The 17200-nt window shown below is 36.7% G+C and overlaps 1 protein-coding gene across 4 annotated transcripts in view; it reads left to right on the top strand.

Moving 5' to 3' along the window:
* Positions 1 to 17200, top strand: part of LOC125241288 (protein sickie) — a 205504-nt gene that overhangs the window by 32208 nt on the left and 156096 nt on the right. The gene's annotated exons all lie outside the window — the stretch shown is intronic.

Below are 17200 nucleotides of genomic sequence, written 5' to 3'. Positions count from 1 at the left end.
TTCGAGAATAGAATCCTAAACTTGCGAGTTTTTTAACACACGAGAAGTAAAATACATTTGCACCCGAGTGTAACACAAAACTTTCCCCTCACTACAGCGAGGAAACTACAACGCAAAAAATGCGTTCATCACTGCTTCCAGTAGTTTCACAGGTGGTAAATCATCTTTATTACTAGATTCACCTACTTTTATCAATTTTAAAGCAGTTAATTTGAATTTATTCAAGGTCAAATTACTTTACCCACTAGTGGATAAAATGCGTTTTTACCCGCTGGTATTAAAGGACAAAACACGTGTTTCCGAGCTAGTGAGGGGAAAAAATAATGAACATTGGTACTTCTAAGGAAGATTATGCACTGGCAGCACGTGCTTGTGCACGCACTTACATAATTTTTTTCACCTTGTAGTGGTAATCGTGCCTGTAAAATGACACCCATGCGACGAGAACTCTAGCTCAACCACATCCGCCAGCCAAACGCCCAGTATAGGCACAACCGAGTTCACAAACATCTTTACTAACCAGCATTCCAAATATATGTACACGCTACCTTATTTTCACTGTCTAAGAGACTTTCAACTATATTTTTGGCATGTTGGCTTGTGGAGATGTTTGTGAACTCGACCGTGCCTTTTCGTTATCTGATCGTCATTGCCTTTGAGCTAATAACAGCTAGATTTTACATTACATTTGTATGTGTACCTAAGGCTGTTTAGATTTCTCTGGCAATCGCGATATGATCGTTTAGTCTTGGCTTGGTATATCAGTTAGGTCCCGTTTGTAGATCAGTTTCGGTAATCGTAAAAAGGGTGTAATTTTAAGACAATTTTTACTCAGCTCAGTTCAATAATTTTAACTTTGATGAGGTGCCCATGTAAAAATTACATTGACATTCCATAATATGTAAAAAATATGCAGTGACCTCATAAATTTTTAGAGCAGAGATAAATATGGTATATTTTCTAGGATTAAAGATAAGGGAAGATCTTTGAGCTAGTAACATACGACTTGCATTGAATTATTATTATTGGTAAAACGAGAAAATAATTAATACAGTTGCTCATCGTTTCATAAAATTAGTTAATGGCAATGCGTGAAAGCGTAACTAAAGAACAACCTTTGCATTTATAATATCAATAAGAACGGAAAACCACTTAAGAGGTTGTCATACCTATCACCGTTAGAGGTTGTCCATATCACTTATCCACGTGGATAAGACATCTGTTAGTGGGCATACTGGGTACATGCTTTATCCATGGATAAGTAAAAACGTATTTAATTAAGTTTTTTAAGTTCTTTTTTCGGGATGATTTTTGTAGGGTTGATTTTGGTATACCTAAATAATGTTTTGAAATGGTCATTCTAATGAGGAGGCACACTGACATTTTTTATCCCGCCAGGCGGCGGAGTCTAGGCATGTCACTGACATTCATATGAGAGAGAGAGAGAGAGAGAGAGAGAAAAAACAAATATCATCTTCTCGCTCTCACGTATGAAATTCTTTATCTGTGCAATGGACTAATAGGGTAGCGCCATCTGTCATAACCTTTGAGTGTGCCTTCTCATTCCAGACTCATTCTAACTTCTAATCAAAGTCCAAGAAATTAAAACAACAGGACATAATAATATGAGGTTGTCAGGCCCTTAGTGCGTTTTTCACATTATCCGATCCGATATCGGCTGTAGGAACTGTAGGAAGGATTTTAAAGGAAAAAATTAAAGATGGAGGCGTCGGCGTAAATATATCGACGTCGGAAACTGTTGATTTCGCACTCGTTCCCATAACCGAACAGTGGTGCCTGCCCCGCGGAGCGCAGGAATGGGCCGTAAACCATGCCCTACGATAACCTGACATATTGTTCAACAAGCGGCCGCCAATGGAGGCGTTGCCGGTAACCCGATACACTGCTGAAAGTTTATTGAATGCGGAAAATTATTTCGATTTCCCGACTTTAATTGAGGTTTTGTGTTACAACGCCGAGTGGTGAAGCTGGATCTGAAAGCGGGCGTTTAAAATTGCGGAATGGAGCCGTTCGTCGATGTCAGTTTTTAGGTTAGGGCAGTATTGCATTTAAAAAGAGTAATGATTATTGTAATTAAGTAAGAGTAAGAAGGGTAATGTTTGTTTTATTGCTGTCACAGCTTTATAATTAGATTTTTATATATACCGTGTTTTTGTTTTCCGTTAAATTGGACACGTCGAGGTTCATTATCAGGATCTATCCTATATATCATTAATCGTTTTTAAAGATGATAAATAAAATTAATAAGTGTGGGAGACCCTTAAGAAGAATATTAAAATTAGTGTCAAATATCTCACGGCACATCTCATAAAAATAAATAATACTAGGCCGTTCTACAATTATTGAGTTGTGAGAATTTATTTTTTGAATAACTCGATAACATTAAGAGTCAAGATACTAGTTTTTTCAATAAATTATTTGTAATTGACCTAAACTTAACGGAAATCAATAAAAAACACGTTGTAGATACTATGCCATGTACCTATGACGTTATGTCAAATTGTATCATCTTCTAAAATATTTAAAAGTACATACTACGTAGTGTAGGACTCAAATATTAATAAATACGAGATCAAAATAAACACGCATATTTTTAATGTTACTAGTACATTCCATACCGCCAGTCTAAACCAGCGTGCATACATTTGGATCATAAGTCAAACCATTGTTTGAGCGGGTGCTGATGGAAACGGGGCAGCTTTGAAAGCTAGACCACTGCGGTGTCGGCTGCGGTCGAGTTTCTACCGACTAATGTCGGTGATATATACGAGTATAAATATTTGTAGGAGATTTAAGGTCAGTGTCGGGAAGACCGTCTACCCAGAAAGACCGTCTACTGAATATAACTTTTGTTTTTATATAATTATCTGTCACTTCTTACACCTCCGAAGGTATACCAGTTTTTCATCCTTAATCCATTGATCTTCAATTAGATATCCCTAGGACGCATACTAGTTTCGAACTCGACCATCGAGTTCAACATGGTTACGCAAAAAATTAGAAGAATAGAAGCAGGTGGAATATTTGTGCATTATGTATGTAAAGTAGTAATTTAAATAATAATCGTTCTTCCTGTTTAGTACAATTAATGCTCTTAAACCGCGTTCAATTTATTGTTTTATAGAAGCATGGAAGCTTATAGAAGCAGGCATAGAAGAGTAAGGCACCTTTTTTAGGCTTTACGGGAAATAAGTCGAGTTTAAACGGGTGTTGAAGGTTAATTTTAAATATAAGTTTCTGCTTTGCTTTTGTCTGGAACTGTGGACCTGAAAAAATAAGGTTATCGACCTCATTTACGGGACATATGACGGTCTTGCCTTATAAATAGAGTAATGCTGAAATGTTGAAAATATCAACGTTATTTGTTTTAATATCTATCACATTACTCCTTGTTATTACAGAATATAACAATGAACATGATTTTGATACTTATTTCCATATGAAATTACGCGACAACGAGCACTAGATGGTCTTGCCTTAGCGCGTGGGGACGGTCAACCCGCCGAGCCTTAAAAAAAGTGATTTTTATCACATAAGTTTACAAAAGTGATTTTTATCACCAAAGTATTATAAAAGCTGTGTAGAATATAAAAAAAAAATTTGCTATTATATTCATGGCTTGGGTACTTTCTAGATATTATATACAGTATTTATATATTTTTGTTTAAGTCCCAACATCCATCCAGGACAAATAGACCACGTGACCCCCCCTGGGGCCCCGGGCCTTTACCACGTGACCCCCCCCCTGGGCACGAAGCTGGATCCGCGCTTGCGTGGGACTCAATCAATAGTAGATCTATGTAAGATTGTGCTATTTTATTCATGATGTCTATTTAACTAAGCTTTATTAGCCATTCCACACGCGGACATCGCATATGAAACTTAAACAAACTCGCGACGTAAAGTAACAATTAGAATGTGCGAACGTGCGTTCCATGAGAATGCGCGCCACCCCTGATTAGGCCGCGAACTCGCGGCCGCTAGCATGTACTTGTAGCGCGGTGATAGAATCGTGGAGTGAGCCGCCCCTGGTAGAATATAAAATTTGCTAGTCCATAGGACCATGCGGCTCACTCCAGACTACTTTAATAGTCTAGTTTTATCCACTCAAACTTTATTTCAAATAAAGTATGCCGGCCGGTCTTGTCCGCACTGCAGGAAAGACAATTGTGATAATGATAAACATACAGAGGAAAATAGGGACTTTTGTAAATATAAAAATTATAATTAAACTTGGAAAAAAATGTTTTATTAGGGTACAGTTTTGAACAGTTTTTGAAAAAAATACGGGAAACTACGGAACCCTCCACTGAGCGTGTCCCGACACGCTCTTGGCCGGTTTTTTACTCTACAGTCTCCACATTATTGAATTCGTGCCTACCAGGTGTGACGAGATGGACAGGTGTAATAATTATAGTAAACAAAATCTATCGAGTCTTAAGACTGGAAGCACTATTAAGCATGTTTACTGGCTTGGCTCGTAACTCGTAATAGCGACATGAAGTGGGACTTATTGTTCAGTGTATATACTGTGGACTTACGTACTCGTACTGCGGATTTTCCCAGTATCCAGGGACTGCGCTCTTGTTGCGACATTCATTAAAATCTACATAACTAATATTACTTATACGCATGCGTTAGAAAGAGACAAAAAGTATCTCACTCTCACTCTCTCACTCACAAAAAGTATCTCACTCACTCTCCATCCCTTCAACTATCTCCACCTAAAAAAACACGTCAATTCGTCGCTCCGTTTTGCCGCGAAAGACGGACAAATGAACAGACACACACACTTTCCCATTTATAATATTAGTATGTAAGTATGGATTGTACGTACAGTCAGCATTGAATATCTTTGTTACCATAAAAATAAAGATGTGTTCCGGTAGGTATAATTATTTGGCGATTTGGCTGTCACAGTATATAAAATGAGGAGTGTCCACAGATGTCATATATACCTACCATAGATCAAGCAAACGTATCTACTTAGCGTGTCAAATGAACTCAGTGAAATCCACTGAGTTGTCCGTCTTTACTCGCAGCTTGCAGCTTTCGGGCGTCAATTTTTGTAAGTTGAAGTCAACCAAAACATAAAAAATGCCTCGTTACGTGATATTCAATTGCAACAACATAAAAATTATGAACAATCAAGAGCCTGAGACATATTTAAAATTACAGGCAAGAATCAACTTCAGTACAAAATTTGACACGCTCGGCCCCTATACAAATATATGAATTTGTTTCTTCTATCTAAATAATTTTTAAGAAAAAAAAACCGTCGCCTTTTGGGTTCTGGTGAAAGCTACTTGCGAATGTTGGATTATGTAGAAATGTGTAAGTATTTTTTAAAACTGCTTTTACCTAATGCTTTAATTATTAGATGGCAACACAAATGAATATACGTATAACGTTAAGGTTTGAGGAGTTTCTCAATTCCTCATGAATCCGATTATATTATAAGAAATCGAAGCTTGACAAACATTGACTTCAAAACATATGCTTAACAAACATAACTAAATAAATGTCACTGTTCTGAACTTAAATGCATGTTTTTCTTACAAAAATACCAAAGTCACTATGAGTGTGCCGTTCAGGTTTGAGGAGTTTGGTTCTGGCCATTATCAGCAGTTCCACTGCACCAAATGTCAGTGTTCTGGACGAAAGTGCATGCTGTTCTTATAAAAATACCAAAGTCACTATAAGCGTGCCGTTCAGATTTGAGGAGTTCGGTTCTGACCATCATCAGAAATTCCACTGCACCAAATGTCACTGTTCTGGACGAAAGTGCATGCTGTTCGTATAAAAATACCAAAGTCACTATAAGCGTGCCGTTCAGATTTGAAGAGTTCCGTTCTGGCCATCATCAGCAGTTCCACTGCACCAAATGTCACTGTTCCGTACCTAAATGCATGCTGTTCCTTTAAAAACACAAAAATCACCATATGTATGCCTTTCAGATTTGAGGAGTTCCCTCGATTTCTCCAGGATCCCATCATCAGAACTGGGTTCTGAGAAAAATGGGACCAATCTGTATGCATATACATTCAATCAAAAAAAAAATTTCAAAATCGGTCCAGTAACGACGGAGATATCGAGGAACAAACATAAAAAATAATAAAAAAAAAATAAAAAAAACATACAGACGACTTGATAACCGTCCTTCTTGAGATATGAGGCGACGGTTAATTAAGTTCTGTGGGAGTGTCTTTTCAAAAGGGCTTATTTCCATTTTTTCTATTACGTGTTGTTTTGAGATTAAAGCTCAAAAAGTCTCACCTTGATCTTAAAACAAAAGAGTAACATCAAAGTTGAGAACACATTTTGAAAAATGTGTAATGATTATTTATGTGGATAAACCAATATATGTAGTACAACAACATTGATATCAAGTAAGTTAATACAAAATCCAAAAAGAAACTAAACTATTTTAAAATAATAACATTTACGCTACAAGGCCACAACAAAAGGGCTTAATTCCCAAAATTTCAAATCAAAAGTGCTTAATTCTCAAAAACATATGGTAATTCAATATGTATTTAGGTACACATGTTACGTTTGATGTAATCATAGCATTAACGTCAACTTACAATATTACAATTTTGCAAATTAAATATTAATTTCAAAATCAATACCGTGGAATTATGTTTTTCTCGATTTACCAAAAAAAAGTTCAAAGTGGAAACAAAGCCCTTTTGAAAAGACACTCCTCAAATGCGGACTGCATCTAAAAGAACGCTGCTAAGTGAATACTCCATAAAGTCGATCCATATACTTACTAACTTCTTTAGTATGTATACTTTACTTTTTATGTTTTTATAGTGCTAATAACATATTTCAACAAATTGATATCATTTAAAAGCCTGTCGTCACGATGGCCGTGATGATCAATCAGACGAGCTCAAACTTTTTAATTTGTTTTTTTTTTCCTCTTGTGGCACAATGTTTGATATGTATTTATTTATTTACGTATTCTTATGGTATTTTAAAAGCCAAATCAAATCCTTTTAGTAGTTAATTAGGTACTTAAGTACCGGCCTCCCACCATGCCCTTTCATCGCCTCAAAGGAATCCAGCAAAAAACATAATAGTTGAAATAGTTTGAGATGTTTTTTGCGAAGGTTGCGTGATAAATCGTTAGGCAATAACTGGGTAGCCAACGTCACAAACGCGTACAGCCATATCGTTATCGTAGCTAACTCTCTCCATTGCTTTTCTGCAGTGGCGCGACAGAGCCAGGCTGCGTTTCGAGCGCCACGTAGCGTCAGCGATTGTCACTTCGGCTAGGGCTGGGAACTGACAAATCTACTGCGTGCTTTTCTAAACACGTAACCTCATCGAACGTTGTCTTCGAAATATGGACTTTACAGATTTGCTATGCACGTTTCAATTTGCAAAATAGAAGTATTATGAATTAGGAGATTGTCAAAGTTAGATATCGTAACAAATAAATTGTTTGCTCGTCTGAGGTCTTGTGATTTATTGCCGATGTATGTGCGAGAATTCAGTTTTATTAGCGGCGACAGGCATCGAGTAGCTTCTTCGAGTTTTAAGTCAATAACAAGTTATTTACATACATACATACATACATACAATCACGCCTGTGTCCCATGAAGGGGTAGGCAGAGCACATGAAACTACTCAAGTTTCAGTGCCACTCTTGGCAAATAAGGGGTTGACTGAAAACGAAACTGTGACATTGCAGTGACAGGTTGCCAGCCTCTCGCCTACGCCACAATTTAACCCATATCCCACAGTCGCCTTCTACGACACCCACGGGAAGAAAGGGGGTGGTGAAGTTCTTAACCCGTCACCACACGGGCAAAGTTATTTAAAGTTCTTAATTATTTAAAAAAAAAATATATTGCGTCCGTAAGGTTTATAGAAATCTGATATAGTAAAATCAGCTTCCAATTAAAACAGGATTAAGTATAATCCGTTGCTGATTGTTTATCTTCCGAAGTGATTCATTCCATAATAATTGCGGGTAAAACAAGCAAACAGTCAGACCAAATGAAGTTGGAAGCAATTTTGTTAACATAGACTTTGCGGGGGCTATTTTTAAATAAGTATCAAACTTATCTATATAGGTATACAATAATTACATTTACTTGCCTCGAAATAACGGACGGAAAAAATACTTTTCCTAGAAATTGACATTGTGTCTCATCTTTAAAGATCGTTATCAAGGTGCACTTTTCGTGGCAGATGGTACGGTTGGCAAAAAAAAACAAATACATTTAAATATTAACTTTGTTCTTAACTACAAAATAAATACTTACCTTCTTAGGATTAGTACTCTACGGTACAAAGCCTTTTCCGACCAACTATATATTTTTAAAATAATATACGTCAAATGACATTAATTATGTATGTCATAGAAATACATTACGCGAAGTGTAGGTATATTATTTTAATCCAAATAATCAAATGCACTCTAAATACGACTAATTATCTAGAATTGTTATTCAAGTAGTTCAAGTCAAAAGCAGTGCACGGAGGAGTGTAATAAAGTGCACGAATAATCCCAGTATGAATATGACACAATACCTAGATTTTAATTTTCTAATTGACGTGAACGTCTGACAGCCAAATCTATTGAACAAATTTTAGTTATTTACTCAATGTAATTTGGATAAGTAATTATAAATATGTATGTATTTCATTAATTTTTTAAGTATATGTAATGTAATGTTTTAAATACTTGTGTATTTGTTTTTTTGGCAACCATACTCTGCCACCAATACAGCACGCTGATAACGATCTTTACTCATCTTACTAATAAAGTAGTACCTACCTAACAATTGTGAACTAAAAATAAAATATTCAAAAGTCTGCATTGTTATGAACTGCAGAGTTAACTTTCGTCAAGCCAACTTTGGAGCAGGCTAACACTATGAACTCTTCATTGCATGATGGACCGGACACGAGTATGTCGAGCGCTGGCCGTGACCTTTGTGCAGATTACCATCTCGTCTGATCGGCAGATGACGTTGCACAAGTTCAGCGTAGAACTTCTGAACTGAAACTACTTATGGTTGATATGGTTGATGAAAATGATTCTTTCTGACGATTTTGAGGGCGATTTTTGAATCTCGCATACGGGATTTTGTCACTAAAATACCGGTTGAAAACGGTGACTTGCTTATTATTTTCAGTGACAATTTTCTGAAATTCGAACGCGTGAGACTCAAAAATCGGCCCGTAAGACCGATTTCCTCACTCGAAAATAGATCGAAAACAATGAAAAGTTCTTTTGAAAACATGAACGACAGAAGTAGGACTTCTTGTGAGCCACAACATAGTTTAAAATTTTATTAGTATACATATTTATATAGTATTTATAGTATTTATGGCTATCCCTACTGGAGAGTCTTGAAAGAAATCAATAATCAGCCCATAGATAGCACATAGCACACTACTACTCCACGAAATAATATATTGAAGATTTATTTTGCCTTCCTAAAACAATAGTTTTTTTTTCAATACTGTTAAAGTTTCAGTATTAGTATTTAAGGTCAGAGGTTAACAAGTTGCTGCCTCCGCGAGTCTGATTACTCCGTCGGTCTTCGGGCCGGCTCATTCGCGCGCCAGCCTTGCGATGTAGCGGTGGCGTTCTCGATCACTCGACTTTACGACCAAAGTAAACAGTTACGATTATTTTCTCTCGATTTTTGTGACTGGTGTTATTTGTGAGTGTATGAAGACGGTGAAGTAATCGTGTAGTGTATTTTTTGTGGAGTTATTGGTTTTGAGCCAGTGATACAGGTTTGTTTTAGAGATAGAAAAATTGAGTCTGCTTATTTAAAACGGTATATGCCATCTCGTTTAATGAATTGCGAACATCGTACGAAATCAGGTGTCTAAATAAATAGGTATGGTATGAGTAAACCGTTAACTTTATAAATCGTATGTTTTTGGACCGGTAAAATAAAATTATGATTTTGCGGACCTTTAGCAATTAGTGTAGGAAACTAGAATTAATGTAATAATTCCTACCTGTTATCCGCTATACATTAGATATGCGTTTAATTCATAGTTGGCAGGGCGTTATAAATGCGGGAATAATTTTAAGCTTACCTCATAAGGACAAACCTAAACCTAATAATGTCCCAAAAATTTACTAATTGAGAGGGAAAATATTCAAACCAGGTAATCTTCACTGCAAGCACTGCTAGAAGAAACTTACTATTTATAAATTCAAACTTTATATAGGAAAAGAAAATTTGTCTCGAACTTCATGTAAAATCTCTTTATGAAATAAAAATGACCATTATAATAACAACCGTATTTTTCTCGGTTGATACCCGTATTGTACCATTAATTAATTAAATGCACTTCGATCATAAAATCTTCATGGCCACATAGATATCAAGAAGATACTCGTATGCAAGAAGATACCTGACATAGTTTACAAGTAATGCACAAGAAACAAAATACGACTCTGGTCAACTCCGGTGATGATGTATTTTCTAATAAATACGAAATTATTTACTTTTGACAGATTCAATGATAAATAAAACGCAGAGGCAGAAATATATTAAGAAAACTACCTATGCGAATAACTGTAAATGATAATAGGTATTTACTGTAAAATACCGGCTGAGGTTCCTAGCTACCTACTTATGCATAATTTGATGTTACGGAAAACAGATAATACCTATGATGTAGGTAGGCCTACTAGAAATTTTTAGAATCTAAACTAACTAGATAAGAGACAAAGTACACAATAAGTTTTACAGAAGTGTTTGTAAAAAAATACCTAGTAGGTATAAAAAATACTCGTATAAGTTTTGAATATTAATATCAACCATGGTTTAATTTCTTAAACATATTTTTCTCACCAAACAATACCTACCGCCATATATTATTTTCCTGGGCATTAGTGATAAATCATTGTGAGATGGTGCAGCTGTAAAAATGATACGTCCAATAATTACTTTACGTTCTGCTTCGTCCCTTATAACTGCAGCACTTCATTTGCTCTGGCATCATGTTTTTTTATTTGGAAGACATATATTAGAAACAAAGTATAATACCTATCAAAGTCTTATTTAAATACATGCATACTTAACGTAAGTACCTAATTTAAAAATAAGCATGATCTGTCTTTGATTGACTCCGAAATTACAGCTCTATCATATGACGTTGCAACCGTGAAACATACTAAGGTACAGCGGGGCAAATCTCGACTGGGGGGCAATTGTAACTGATCCATTTTTACACTATGATGTTAAGTTCTACATGTATCCACTGAACACGCCTACCATATTTATATAACCGGTGGACACTCTATTTAATAATGCAACAGTGTAAAACATGGATAAAATGGACCAGTTACATCCCCCGGTAGAGATTTGCCCCGCTGTGTTACATGAACAAACCAGATGAGAGTGAGAAAATTTCGTATGTTTAAAGAAATTGTTTTGTATTCCAGCAAAAGTCGCTTATGTTTCACACAACGTTTTTCACATGCCGCCTTGTCATTCAGACGTGAAACCAGTATTTATAAAATATGCAATCTTGCTGCTGACACACCCTTGTGGAGAAATCCGTCCTTGTTGTAGGGTAGGGCCAATGGCGGAAAATTCGGTTAGCTTATCCTGTCCATTCTTTTAAATTTATTTAAAGTTTAAAATACCGGTCTTAATCATAACCCTCTAATAGTGGGTATACGGCCCGTCTGTTTGGATCGGAGATATAATTACGTATTCGGATCCTACCCTTAATTATATATTGTGTCATTTATCAAATCTAACCATGAGTACCTAACATTGGCATCACAACACGAACCAAGGCACGCGTCTTCGTTCTACGTATTGGTTATCCTTAACAAGGCAAACACTGAATTACCAGAGCGAGCAAAAAGAGCCTAGGTATAGTCACAGATATCAATTATAAATAGTTGAGTTCATACCCCTTTTATACTAATACAACAGATTAAGAGACGTAAAAACCAGACGGCAAGTAGGACGCGACGCGTGTCGGCCGTTTACGTTTTTTGTCGCGCCCGGCTAGAGCAACCGGGTCACCGTTCGGAAACCGGCACCCGTCTATATGTAAATACATCTCATAATCATCATAATACGATATGATAATATCACTTGACTTTACGATATGATTGGAATCGTTATCTTCTGCTGTTTGTATAGGTAACTTGTAAGTACATCTGAGTTGCATTCTCAGTGGAAAGCTACACAAGATCTCAATACGACTATCAGTATTAACAGCAGTAAGTAGCAATAATGAATGCTAATGGATATCAACAATTCTGGGTTGTATCCTTGTTTTGGTCTAATTTCAGTCTAGCCGCAAAACCGGAGCGTGAGTCAACGTATAGTAGATCGGTCTGGTTACTCAACTTACTGCTAAGTCTCATTGTTAGCAATGTTTTTGCCAATTACAATTATTATTAGACACCTACAACCAATGATTCCACGAAACGCTGGTGTAAGACTAAAGTACAATTTCGTAGGCGCTACAGAATCATCTCGTATAATACCTACTGATTCGAAGAACGAACATACGAATAAAATATTGGGTTGGTAAGAAAGTAATGAGCGAATCATAACCAATATTGTAATTTTTATTTAATTTATTACTTTAATCATTTATCAAAAATATAATGGCCTTCGTTATCTACTACTTGTCTCCATCGTTCTGGTAAAGAATGAATAGCATCGGCGAAGAAGTTCTTAGGTTTAGATTCAAAAAACTCAGCTATGTACTGTCGTAGATGGGCTTGATTATCGAACTTTTTTTAATTCAAGGCATTGCTTAGCGATCTGAACAATGCGTAATCCGTAGGTGCCAAGTCTGGAGAGTACGGTGGATGAGGTATCACTTTCCAACCTAGCTCCAATAGCTTTAGCCGAGTCACTTTTGCAATGTGTGGGCGAGCATTGTCGTGTAAGAAAAAAACTTTAGCATGCTGTGGACGATTCTGACAAATTTTTTGGTTTAAATTTTCAAGCTGATTACAGTATATTGATGCCGTAACAGTCATTCCACTTGTTAGGAGTTCCCAGTGAATAATACCATGAATATCCCACCAAACGGACAGCATAACTTTTTTCGGGTGAGGCTCTGTTTTTGGTGCCTCTATTCCTTTTTCGTTTGGAGCTAGCCACTGACGTTTGCGTGTGTGATTTATATATAAGACCCATTTTTCATCTCCAGTGATAAAATGGTCCAACCAGTTGAATGTGCGGCGAAAAGACAGAAGTTGTATGCAGATATCGGCACGGCGGTTTAGTTGATCTCTATCAAGTTCGTGCGGTATCCAAACACTGTATTTGTAGTTTTTTCCCAACTCGTGTAAATGTGTTTCTATGGTGACACGAGAGCAGCCTAACTCGGTAGCAAGAGTACGACTCGTTAGCCTCGGATCTCCTTCAATTAAGGTTTTTAATTTGGCTACATCAATCTTCACCGGTCGACCAGACTTAGGTTGATCTGATAATGAAAAGTCGCCACTACGAAACCGCTGGAACCATCGTTTCGCCGTGGCCTCAGACACAACTTCAGGAGCAACACGCTGACATATATTACGCACTGCTTCGGCGGCTGAATGGCCAGACTGAAATTCATATAGTAAGCAATGCATTACATGCACTTTTAATTTGTCCATTTTCTTCCTTATATTAGCTCGGCGACAGCTAGTGAATGACTGACGAGAAACTGTGCGACTCGCCCTTTATATACTTTCGACCATAGAAGATTCTAGAACTCTCTCAAAAATTTTATGTGGAATTCAATCGATCGCTCATTACTTTCTTACCAACCCAATACCTTCAGTTTCGCTATAAGTATACTCATTACTCACTGACTAATATTTTCATTGACTGAAGGATACATTGGTTTATTAATAGAAATAGTGGTGGCCAAGGACGATATATACCGGAACTGACAAAGCCCATACTTACAAAAAATTGTACCCCTGAAATGGGCCCCTTAGGGATAAAAGTAGATGGCGCTGTTTCGCAGCCTGGAAGTGGGAAAAATCATATTTTCCCCGAATATTTTTGCTTGTTTTTATTTTTTATAAGAACAAATGACATATTTCTTAATTTTAATATCATGATATCACATCAATACACATTCAGAAAAAAAATGTAGGCATCATAAGAGTAGTTATGATAGTATTTAATAGGCGTTAAAAAATTGATGTACGATTCTTAGTATGAAGATTGTCAATCCTATACATATTAATCATCCTTGCCTCCTTGGTGGCGGCTATCCTCTTGCGATTCCTTTAAACTGGTGGTGAGATCACATGTCCTGTAGTCACGTACCAGTCGCAATTGTCACGTCCGCTAGAAATCTTATTTCGCCCACACAAATCACAATAGCGCCGGAATATAGGCCACGTTTACCTCTTTCAGGAAATATTTATCAACAGCCTATTTATAGACGCGACCTTTAATAATAATCAACAAATATAATATTATGATAATATATAATATAATCCATACTACTATTATAAATGGGAAAGTGTGTGTGTCTGTTTGTTTGTCCGTCTTTCACGGCAAAACAGAGCGAAGAATTGACGTGATTTTTTAAATGGAGATAGTTGAAGGGATGGAGAGTGACATAGGCTACTTTTTGTCTCTTTCTAACGCGAGCGAAGCCGCGGGAAAAAGCTTATATTATATAAAATCAGAGTCAGTGAGATAAATGGAACTAATCGAAGTATATTGGCACAGATTTTGTTTGTTTTCTGAAGTAAGGTTTTATATTTATCTAGTCTCAGAAATCCCTGGTCCATACCATATTTCGCGATGTAAGTACTGAATGGAACATTCTGGGACTGAGCGGATGAATACAGTGTAGATGTTCGTCCATTGTTAAAAGTTTGGCTCTGTTGTTATGCCATATTTATTCAATAACAACCCGTAGACTGCCGTATTCAATCTAGTGACATCTTTATTGGTAATCCGACGTGCGAGACAGCATACTTCCATGGCATGACTTTAATCGAGATCACTATTTCATTGTATTAGGCCGATATTACACTATCATAGAAATATGATCATAGGTGTGTATGCCTCCCTTTTTAACCCCCGACGCAAAAACGACGGAGTGTAATAAGTTTGACGTGTCTGTCTGTTTGTCTGTCTCCTTGTGTGTGTCTGTCTGATGCATCAGCTCCCGAACGGATGAACGGATTTAGATTGTTTTTTTGTTTGAAAGCTGAATTAGTATGAAATTCGATCCACTATGCCGGGATTTTTTCAAAATTTTAATTATTCAACGTGAAGGGAAATGACGGCATGTTGTCTATGATCATATTTCTATGATAGTTTAATATCGGCCTTAGAAATGTAGAGTTTTGCACTAACTCTCGTTGTAAATAAGTCGCAAGAAATATGAGGTTCTGAATAACTACAAGATGATAAGTATAATAAAAATATCTTTATTAACTAAAGTCGAAAACCTAAAGATATGAAACAGATGATTTTGATGTTCCTGAGTATACCTACTCCACAGTCAAAAGTAACACTAATAAATCGCAAAGTATCATTATGCCATGCCTACGCGCAGTGCTCAAAACCAAATAAAACGTGCACCGCGTACAAATCACTAATGCTGAACATGTGTTTGGTATTAGCGATTTAGTTAGCATGAAAATGCGTCTGCAGGCATGTGTGCGTCCTGAACTTGTCAATTTGAAGGTCAATCTGGTGAGCCGCTTTGATAGACACATATTGGCAACTTGCGTCACACAATGAGCACAATATTATGGGTTCCAGTCGCGAACATCAATACATATTCATTAAATTCATAAGGTGTATTATGTATGTTATCGTTTAAGATGTTGACAAGTCGAAAACGGCTATTTCAATGCTATATTCAATTAAAAGGCATTGCTGTAATTAAAACAGCTCAAACCAGAGAGGTATTAAGCGAAGACCTTGTTAGGTTTCTGAGGAGCCGGGGCGCACAATGTTTGAACATGTATTTGCGGAAAGTGCGCCAGAACACAAATTAACACTAGCTTACTAAGCAATCTGACGTCTGTAGTTAATGAAATATTAAGACGTAGGTAAGTACCTGGAAGTGCTTAGACCAATCAAATATAGGTCAAATTTAACACGAAGGAAAGAAATTGAATTCAGTTCATGATATTATGTAAATAACTACAGTTCGTTCTCGCGTAAATCAGATATCAAAAAATTTGGAAAAAGTTGAAATAAACTATAAAAAAATTGCGGCAATAAAATTTACTTCTACTCATTTCCAATGGAAAACCTACCTATGTAACCTTACCTACTATTACTACATTTATATAGCACTGGGCCGGCCATATCTGTCGCATGCACCCACAGAGGTGGGCAAACATTTCCACGATTTGGGTGCCGCAAGACGGGCGAGGATCTGGCAGAGCCAGGCGGAGATGGCGGGATGACCTAGACGCATATCATAACGACTGGCCAGAGATTGCTCAAGACCGTGACGGATGGAGTTCCATGGGGGAGGCCTTTGCCCAGCTGTGGGATACCATATAGGCTATTAATATAATATACCGGGTGCCCGGTAATTAATGGACAACCTTTTAACCACCAAGAGGGCACCTTATACTGGTCAAGAAAATCGACATTAAGGTTTAGTAAAAGTCGCCTGGTTTTCGAGATTTTCACACTTTTTAAAATTTTAGGTACTTAGTATTAAAATTTTAAAAAGTGTGAAAAATCTCGAACACCGGTACCCTGTTTATACATTACTGCACTTAAGTAACCAAAAATCACAACCTAACGTCCGTGAAAATTAGACTTGTGTCCTGAAACTCTATCTATGTACCTATTTTATTTATAAGTATTTATTTAAACTTTATTGCACAAATTTACAAAAAAAGAGTACAAATGGCGGACTTAGCGCCTTGAGGCATTCTCTACCAGTCAACCATCGGGCTATACAGAAGCAGTTAGTTTGCAGTTGTTTCTTATTTAGCAATTTAAGGCCATGCTCCTACTCTTGATAGGTTCGTTAGAGTCAATGAAGACATTTATCATTCCAACGAGTACGTATCGAATTTTTTGTTGCGATGTGAACTTGTGAAGTAACAATTTAATGTATTATTTTAATGAACTACACTAACTACATTTTATGACAGCATCTTTGTAGCACACTATCTTAAGTGTTGTCTTTAATGGACCTTCCTCTTATTTTATAAGTACCGTAA

This window comes from Leguminivora glycinivorella, chromosome Z (genome assembly GCF_023078275.1).
Source record: "Leguminivora glycinivorella isolate SPB_JAAS2020 chromosome Z, LegGlyc_1.1, whole genome shotgun sequence".
In the NCBI taxonomy this organism is placed as follows: domain Eukaryota; kingdom Metazoa; phylum Arthropoda; class Insecta; order Lepidoptera; family Tortricidae; genus Leguminivora; species Leguminivora glycinivorella.
This window is presented reverse-complemented; position numbering and strand designations above follow the sequence as displayed.